Below are 8,580 nucleotides of genomic sequence, written 5' to 3' on the forward strand. Positions count from 1 at the left end.
TTCTTCCAACACCTTCACCCCACCTTTCATCTGCCACTCTTGACTAATGACCAAACTTCTCTTTTCACTGAGAAAATGAGAGCAATCGGAAGAAAACATGAACAAGCTCTTTGTATCTACCTGCCTAATTACATCTGGCCCATATATTGTCTTTATTCTTATCACTATTAGTGAACTGTTTGTGCTCTTATCTATAGCTGCTTAGATGTCTGCTCAAGGAATTTGCTCCAGCCATTCTTCCATTTCTCTTCTACAGCATTTATTCTGGGGGTATTTCCAGATGCTATATTTTTTTTTCCACCTTAAAACCTCTCTCTTGACCCTACTTCCCACCCTGGCTACTTCCCTACTTCCCCATCCTCCTTTGCACTCCATCTCTAACTGCTCTTTTCCTTGAACCTGTTCCTGTCAAGGTGTTGCCCCCACCATTCCATGCTACCAGTCCTTTTCGGGATCATCAATGACTACCACAATGCTAAATCCAACAGTCAATTCATAGTCCTCGTCTCATTTTACCTATCCCTAATATTTGGCACAGTTGACCACTACTTCCTACCTGAAACATTTTCTTCACTTGACTTCCAGAACACCACACTGCCCTGGCTTTCCTTCTACTTCACTGGACTTTCCTTCTTACTATCTTCTGATGATTCTTTCTCAACTTCTTCACTCTAAATTTTCCCGTCACCTTGGATCAATTCTCTTCTCTAATTCACTCACTCTCTGGATGATCTCATCTCATATTTTGACTTTAAGTGACGCTTATATACCAAAGAACCAGCCCTGATGGTCTAGCGGCTAAGATTCAGCACTCTCACTGTCGTGGCCCCAGGTTCGTTTCTTGGTCAGGGAACCACACCACCCACGATTGCCATACTGTGATAGCTGTGTGTTGCTGTGATGCTGAAAGCTATGCCACCATATTTCAAATGCCAGCAGGGTCACCCATGGTGGACAGGTTTTGGCAGAGCTTCCAGACTAAGACAGACTAGGAAGAAGGAACTGGCCACCCATTTCTGAAAAAATTGGCCATGAAGTTCATGAATCCTATAAATAGCAGGGGATCGTTTTCTGGTATAGTGTCAAAGGTGAGAGGATGGTGGAAAAAGACTGAGCAGAGGTCTGCTCTCCTGTACACAGGGTGAATAGGAGTCAGAATTGATGGCACTAACAACAAACATGCCAAAGACCGACACATTAGTATCTACAGCCCAGACCAAGGATAACCCACTCATCCCAGTTTGCCCAGGACTTTCTTGGTTTTAGCACGAAATGTCCCATGTCCCAGGAAACTCTTCAATCCCAGGCACACCAGGATGGTTGGTTACCCTGCTCAAACTTCTCCCCCGAACTCTAGATCCATAAATCCAACTATCCTCTCTCTCACAAAGTTAACAGGTCCAAACTGACCCCTGATCTTTCCCCTCAAGTTTGCTTCTCTCATGGACTTGCCCATCTCAGTAAATGGTGACTCCATTCTTCTAGTTACTTATGCCATGAACCTTAACGTAATCCTTGATTTTTTTGTCTCCTGTAACACATATCCAATCGGTCAACATATTCTCTTAGCTTTCCTTCATAAATACCCAGAATCTGACCGCTTCCTCCACTTCTACTGTTACCACCCTGATCAAGCCACCATCATGTCTTAGCTGGATTAGTGCAGACGAGCTCCTGACTGATATCCCTGCTTCCACACCTGATTCCTGCCCCCCGCCACCCATACACAGAGTTTATTCCCCACCCTGTAGCCAATGAAATCCTTTAAAAACATATGTCAGATCACATCTTTTGCTTAAACTGAAAAATTATTTCCCACTCACTCAGTCTGAAAGTCAAAGCTCTTGCATTACCGTCCAGGTCCTGCATTTACTCTGCATTCCCATTTACTCTGCTCCAAACACGCTGGCCTTCCTGTTGCTCTTTAAATATATGGAACACACTTCTGTCTCAAGACTTTTGCCCTTACTCTTCCCTCTACCTGGAGCAGTCTTCCTTCGGGTACATGCAAGTTTCACCCTCTCATCTAGTTCAAATGTTGCCTCATTGGTTCTTCCCTGACTATTTAAAATAGCATGTACTTGTGTGCACACAGAGACACATCCTATCCTCTTTCTCTGATGTATTTTTCTCCATAGCCCTTATCACCAGTGGACACACTTTATATTTTATTTGTTGATTTGATTATTGTCTATTTCCTCCATCACTAAGTGAAGATCCTGAGGAGGGAACTGTTTTATTCGCCACTGTATCCCCAGCACTTAGAACAGAGCTTGGTACGTAATAAACAGTCAACTATGTCTTATGTAAACCAATGAATGAATTGTGTATTCAGATAAGAACTCCAAAGGGTAGGAACAGTACATGTACTACAAGCACATGTAACTTGTACACGTAACTACAAGAACATGTAACAAAAGAATCTCCACCTAGAGAATAAGGGAGGGCTTCTAATGCAAATGACACTTGAACGGAGACCTGAAGCATGAGTAGGTATTAGCCAGATGAGAAGGAGGAAAGAATATTTCAGACAGAAGGAATAACCTATGAAAGGCTTTGTGACAGGAGGCTCCATAGTGTGTCCAAGAAACTGAAAAAAGCCCATATGACTGGACTACAGAGAGAAAGGAGAAGATCGCTGAGACAAGGCAGAGGAGGTATACAGGGACATGATTTTAATCTGTATGTGAGAAAAATAAAACAACATTAGAGAAACTTAATCTGATGATAGATGTGTGTATGACCCAATCATGTTTGTGTTATGAAAATATCACTAGAGCTGGTGTGTTAAATTGGGTGAAGAGGGCCTGAGTAGAAACATCGAGATCAGATGGACCACAGCAATAGCACAGGTGAGAAATGATGGTCTCATGGACTAATAAGGTAGTGGGGGAGACAAAAGAGTGACAAATTCTGAGATTCTAGGAGTTAAAATGGACAGTCTAGAGAGGAGTTAAAGATGGGGAGGAGGGGATGAGGGAGAAAGAGGTATCAACAATAATGCCTAAATCTACTAGCAGAACAGATGGTAGCAACATTTGCTGATTGGGGGATATTGGAGGAGGACCTGGCTTGGAAGGGATGGTTTGAGTTCAATCTTGGTGAACATTATGGAGTCCACACAGAAATCAAAATATAATGATGTACACCTAAAATTTATATAATGTCATAAACCAATGTTACTCCAATAAAAAAAAATGTGAAAAAAGAGAGATCAGTCTTGAACATGCTCTCTGAGGAGACTTCCGGACACCCAATTCCAAGAAGAGGAATTTGCTGAGCTGTTGGACGTGCAGGACTGGAGGTATGCAAAGGTCTGGGCCGGAGACAAGTATTTGGGAGCTATCATTGTAAAAATGATAATGAAGCCTTGAGATTGATGAGATGGCCCGATTTTTGCATGAGTTCTTACTAAGCCACATCTTTCCACCTCTGTACTCACATAGATAATTTTTCAGACAAAAGCATGATGACAATTTTATCTTTATTTAATTTCATCTTGTTAGTGAGTCAGATTATTGCTGTCACCTGTTATAATTTTTTTTAATATTCTCATTCTCACTTATTTTCCCTCTCCTCTTTCCAGCTTTGTACATTCTGCAATAATAATAACAACCAGCTGCAGCAGCAGCAGCACAGCGTACACGCCTCTAACTAATCCATTAATAACCACGTGGAACCAAACAAGATAGAGAGTCTTACCTTTGGGACCCTAGTTGGGACCTCCCTCCAGGGTAGCATTGGTGGAGGCAAATCCTCTTTAGGTCAGTCACAGCAACAGTTAAAACTTCATCCGACTTTACGATTCAACAGCCCATCTTGTTTCCAAAGGATAGCACGGAAGAACTTATAGAATTATTTATCCATCAGGCAACTTCAGAAACATGACAAGCATGCTCTTAAACCTAGTGTTCAAATCCCAGTTCTATAAGCTCCCTAGCTCATGACAAGTTTGAGCAAGTTGCTTAAACTCTCTGGGTTATAGTTTCCATTTGTAAAATATTGATCACAATATCTGCCCTATTGATCTGTAGAGAGGATTAAATGAAATGATGCATGCAAAGTATCCAGCACCTAATAAGTACACAAAACAGGAGCTACTTTATTTTTGTGTTATCATTATTACTACCATTTTCCCCAAATTGATGTGCGTCTAACTTGCTACCAGAGTATATCTCTTTTTGATAACCTAGTGGGCTCAAGGGAGGACCATTGCCTCATTCCAGCAGATAATAGCAACACAAGAAATTGTGTGTGTGCAAAGTTGGTCATGAGATGGACCAAAAGAGTTGTCCAGGGATCAACCACAGTTGAGGAATAGTTTCAAATACAACATAGGGAATAGGAATGACATTATTGGTTGAGAGTGAAAATAAAACTTTATAAGGTTTCTTTTTGTCCAAATGTTGAGAAACTAATAGAGATGTGCCTTTATTATCAATTTGATGTTGAAATATTTACCACACTAGCTAAGTGTCTGAGGTACCTACAAAAATTGGGCACTTACAGAAATTTACATCATAGAAAATATTGACTTATAGTGGAAAATATAACTTATAATGGAATTTTACTGACATTTGGCCTTTTTTTCTAAGAAAATATGCACTGGAAAACCAAGGGTCAGGGAAGAAAGAGCACAGCTTTTGGAGTCAGACAGATCTAGGTTGGAAATCTAGCTCCCCACTTACACACAGGATTGCCATTAGCAAGCTTCTCCATATGTCTATTCTTCAATCTCCTCATCTGTCAAATGTGAAAATTAATGCCAATGTCATAAGGTTGTTGAGTGTGTTAAGAGACTTACCACATGCAAAGTGCTTTATACAAAATAAGCATTCAATAAATGTTAGCTCCGTTTTCCTAAATACTGGGAGCTTAGCACAGGCAAACAAGATGGAAACAAAAGCGTTATTTTGTTCCAATGAGCTACACCCAAGCTGTTCTAATAATACACTCTACAAACTTCTTGCTATCTTTCACTCCCAGCACTTACCTTTGCAAACCTATTCTTTGGACCCCACCATTTGTTACAATCAAGAGAAGACAATGAAATGGTATCTATTTTTAAACACTTACTAAAAGATGCAGAATGGAAAATCCATTTCTAATGACTTGGTGCTTCATCCCATAACGCTTGGTAGATGAAAAATGAGTCTCATTCTTGGATTGTACCTGTTCTTAAAAGTCACTTAATTTAAAATATGTATATATTAATCAATATAATACATTCACGTGGTAAGAAAGCAAATAGGACTTATGATTAAAGCAAAATAACATTCTCATCCTCTCTTCTCACCCTCAATGCCACACCCCAGAGGGAAACTCTTCCAGTTGTTCCTGTTTTTTGTTTTGGTAGCTGCCTCCATAATTCTAGATATCATCTTTTTATCTCTGCTTTGTTTTATCCACTTTAGACAGTATCTTACAAACCTCATATACGAGAGCTTAAAATTCAGGTCACTTACTCATCTCTACTCAAGGCATGTTATTATTATTTATGGTTCTTCTATTAGTTATCTTTATATCTTTAAATAATATATTTAAACCTCTATTTGTTATTCCATCAGCTTTTGCAATGTCTCTTACAGCCTCAGTTACTCGTGGCATGCATGATGCAGTGGAAGCTCCATGAAGATTAGGCTCTCTATCTAATTTTTTCCTTTCTGTGTATCCCAAGTGCCTAGAATAACACTTGTACCCAGTAGGATCTCAGTAAACATTTACCCAGTGAATGAATGAATGACTACACTAATGCTATCAGTGTGTTAGCATCCTTACCTTTCCTTCTACATGTCCTTTTCCTCCTCCAAACAGCTACACTTTTACGTGTTCACATTATAGGGTCATTGATATTTACATGTCATCCTGAGAGCACAGCAAAGCCTCTTATGTTCTGTCCACAGTTGACTTAAGGCTCGTCATCTTTGCTTTCTCCAAACGTTGTCTGGTTTATTTAAAGAGGAGCCCTACGTGCCATCTGCCTCCCTCTTGGTTGGGGAAGAGGCACTGAGGTACCCACTGGTGGCAGCAGCTTCATTACAGACCTCAAGGGAATTCCCTGATTTCAACTCCACTTCTCACCCACTTGCTGTCAACTCCAAGGCCAGAGACTTTTCTGGGATTCTGCAGAGCAGATCAGCTCTTATCTCCTTGTAGCTCCTTGTCATCTATAAAACTATTGTTTTTCAGCCTGTTTCATATACCAAGCCATTCCTGTTCATTTTCAATCTCCCAGAAATTTGTTAAAATCACTTGTTGGTTCATCCCCAATTTCATTTTCTTTAATGTTATTGATTTATTTCTTTTGTGCATCTCTACTTTTATTTCAGGAGATGTTAAAATGCAAACTTGTACCTTGTTTGCCAGAAGTGTTAGAAGTAATTTTTTAAATGTTTTATTTAATTTGTGCATATATGAAAGAAATTATGGGATTTACATGATTTATTACAGACAACTTCTTTTTGCCCTTCCTGCTCTGACTTCCCACATGAACCAAAATATTGCCAATATGTGACTGTTGATTCTCTTAACTTTTCTTTCTTATTTTTAATTCTGAGATTTATGTTAATTCTGTGATGCATCTTTTAAGCCACATAAAATTTGATTTTACCAAAATGCAGTTAAAAACAAGGAAATACATTTTAAAAATAACACCGCCCCTCTCCAACACACACACTGTGGATGAGCACAAATCCAGCCTCATAGAGAATAGAGAAGAGAGAGGAGAGAGGAAGGATGAATGAGCAGCTGCGACCTGACTTCCTCCTTCTATGACCACAAAATCAATGTATTGACCCAGCCAATATTTTCCAAAAGAGGATGAGGATGGAGAATTCTAGAAAAATATGTCCAAAGAGCACCTACGCTTATCACACTTCCACCTGAAGAGAAGCAATTCTCTTACCAAATTCTTTCACTCATCTAACAAACATTAGTTTGGAAGGGAGGAGTCTCACATTTGTTGATCACACCATGTTCTAACTCTTCACTTGCGTTACATTTTTTCTTGGTTACAACAAACCTAAGAAGTAGGTATTACAGTAGACTGTTGTCATTTGCAGATTTAACATTGGAGATTTTGGCTATTTTCCAGTAACCCGAAAATGACAGGACTTGTAATTTTTCTGAAGCATTCACTGGAAGCGGATGCCCACTTGGAGGCTGCATTAGTGGAGCAAGTGATTAACCAGTGAGTGAGATGGGATTATTCGCCAGCATCTCTATTTCAACTTGAGTTTGTTTTTCTCACATCTCTCTCCCATCTTTCTAGTCCTCCTCAAGTGCTCCAGTAGAATTCTTGCATTTAGGGATTCCATGTCTCAAGATTATCCCTTGAGTATTTCAAGGGCCTATTCTAATCAAGACATAAAATAATGTGACAGTGTTTGCCCAGGAGAAAATGACAAAGTGAGATCCAAGACAATTTTTCTGGTCTCCAAAATTCATGCTCTTCCTTACCTCATCCACCGAGCTTCCTCTAATGCTGGTGACGGAACTGCAGCAATAACTTTTATCCCCACCTGATCCGAGACCCAAGGAGGAAGCGTGCACCTCTCCCTGCAGCAGACTGTGCTTCAGGCAGTTTAAGGATCCTGGGAAGGTCAGCCTGTCAACAAGGAGGCTCATCTCTTCTTTGTCCACAGGAGGATACAAACTCCCTCCTGCTGACCAACAGAATGAGACAAGCAAACACAAATCACTCAATTGAATCAGTCAAATGACCAACTTAATAATGGGTGGAGATGTGTGACTTGAAGAGAATATGAATTAACTGTGAAAAACTGACAAAGAAACCAAAATTGAGTTAAGAAAAAAATGGTCGAAGTTCTGCCAAACTCAGAGAGAGTCCACGCCTCAGGCAGCGTGTGATTCTTCAGTTCTGTAATTGGTTGGAGGAGTTTTATACAATGCCATTGTTCTAGTTCATCATAAGGTGAAACTCGAATTGTTCCAGTTGTTTTCAGCAACCAGTAAACCAGGGCCTTTGTGCGTGGGAAATATTTTGTCAATGACCAAACCTGTTTTTCCCTCCAAAGTATTTCATCAACATGTTTCCTTCAAACCAATTAACTGTTTTATTAAAGGGAAGTTTGCCCAGAATTTCTCTGATGAGATTAATAAGATCACTCCTTCCACACAATTACCAACAGTGTGGTAGGTAAAAGGACCCCAAATCCCCATCCTCTGACTGAGACTCCAGGGAATATTTACCAGCTTTTCCTACTTTGTGAGGCATACTCTATTTGCTATGGATGTTGTGGCTTAGTGCTGGCTTTTTAATTTTTTTCAAGAAAAAGAGTTCAAAACTTTTTTTAAAAAAAACTAATCGCATCTGGGCCCCAGGCAGCTTAGTTAGCTGAGATGCTCTTAGGTAAGTATTGTAATCATTTAGAACGTACCTAGGCCAGATAATCAATGCGATTATTAGTATTTTCTGCTAAAGAACACAGTACACAGAAAAGGTAAAATCTAATTCAAATTGCACAAATAATAACTCAATACATTTATGTGACACTTCAGAATTACAGAGTATCTTCACACCCATTACTTCACTTAGTCTTCATAAGATTCTTGAGAGAG

At 39.7% G+C, this 8,580-nt stretch overlaps 1 long non-coding RNA gene across 1 annotated transcript; it reads right to left on the reverse strand.

The window, feature by feature from the left end:
• Nucleotides 1-4,606: 4,606 nt before the first annotated feature.
• Nucleotides 4,607-7,661, reverse strand: LOC138918804 (uncharacterized). Its single transcript, XR_011428569.1, has 3 exons — nt 7,459-7,661; nt 5,077-5,172; nt 4,607-4,743 (listed from the first exon to the last, which is right to left on the reverse strand). It is a non-coding gene; the product is annotated as an uncharacterized lncRNA (long non-coding RNA).
• Nucleotides 7,662-8,580: the final 919 nt, after the last annotated feature.

The sequence above is a fragment of the Equus caballus genome, chromosome 18 (genome assembly GCF_041296265.1).
Source record: "Equus caballus isolate H_3958 breed thoroughbred chromosome 18, TB-T2T, whole genome shotgun sequence".
Lineage (NCBI taxonomy): Eukaryota > Metazoa > Chordata > Mammalia > Perissodactyla > Equidae > Equus > Equus caballus.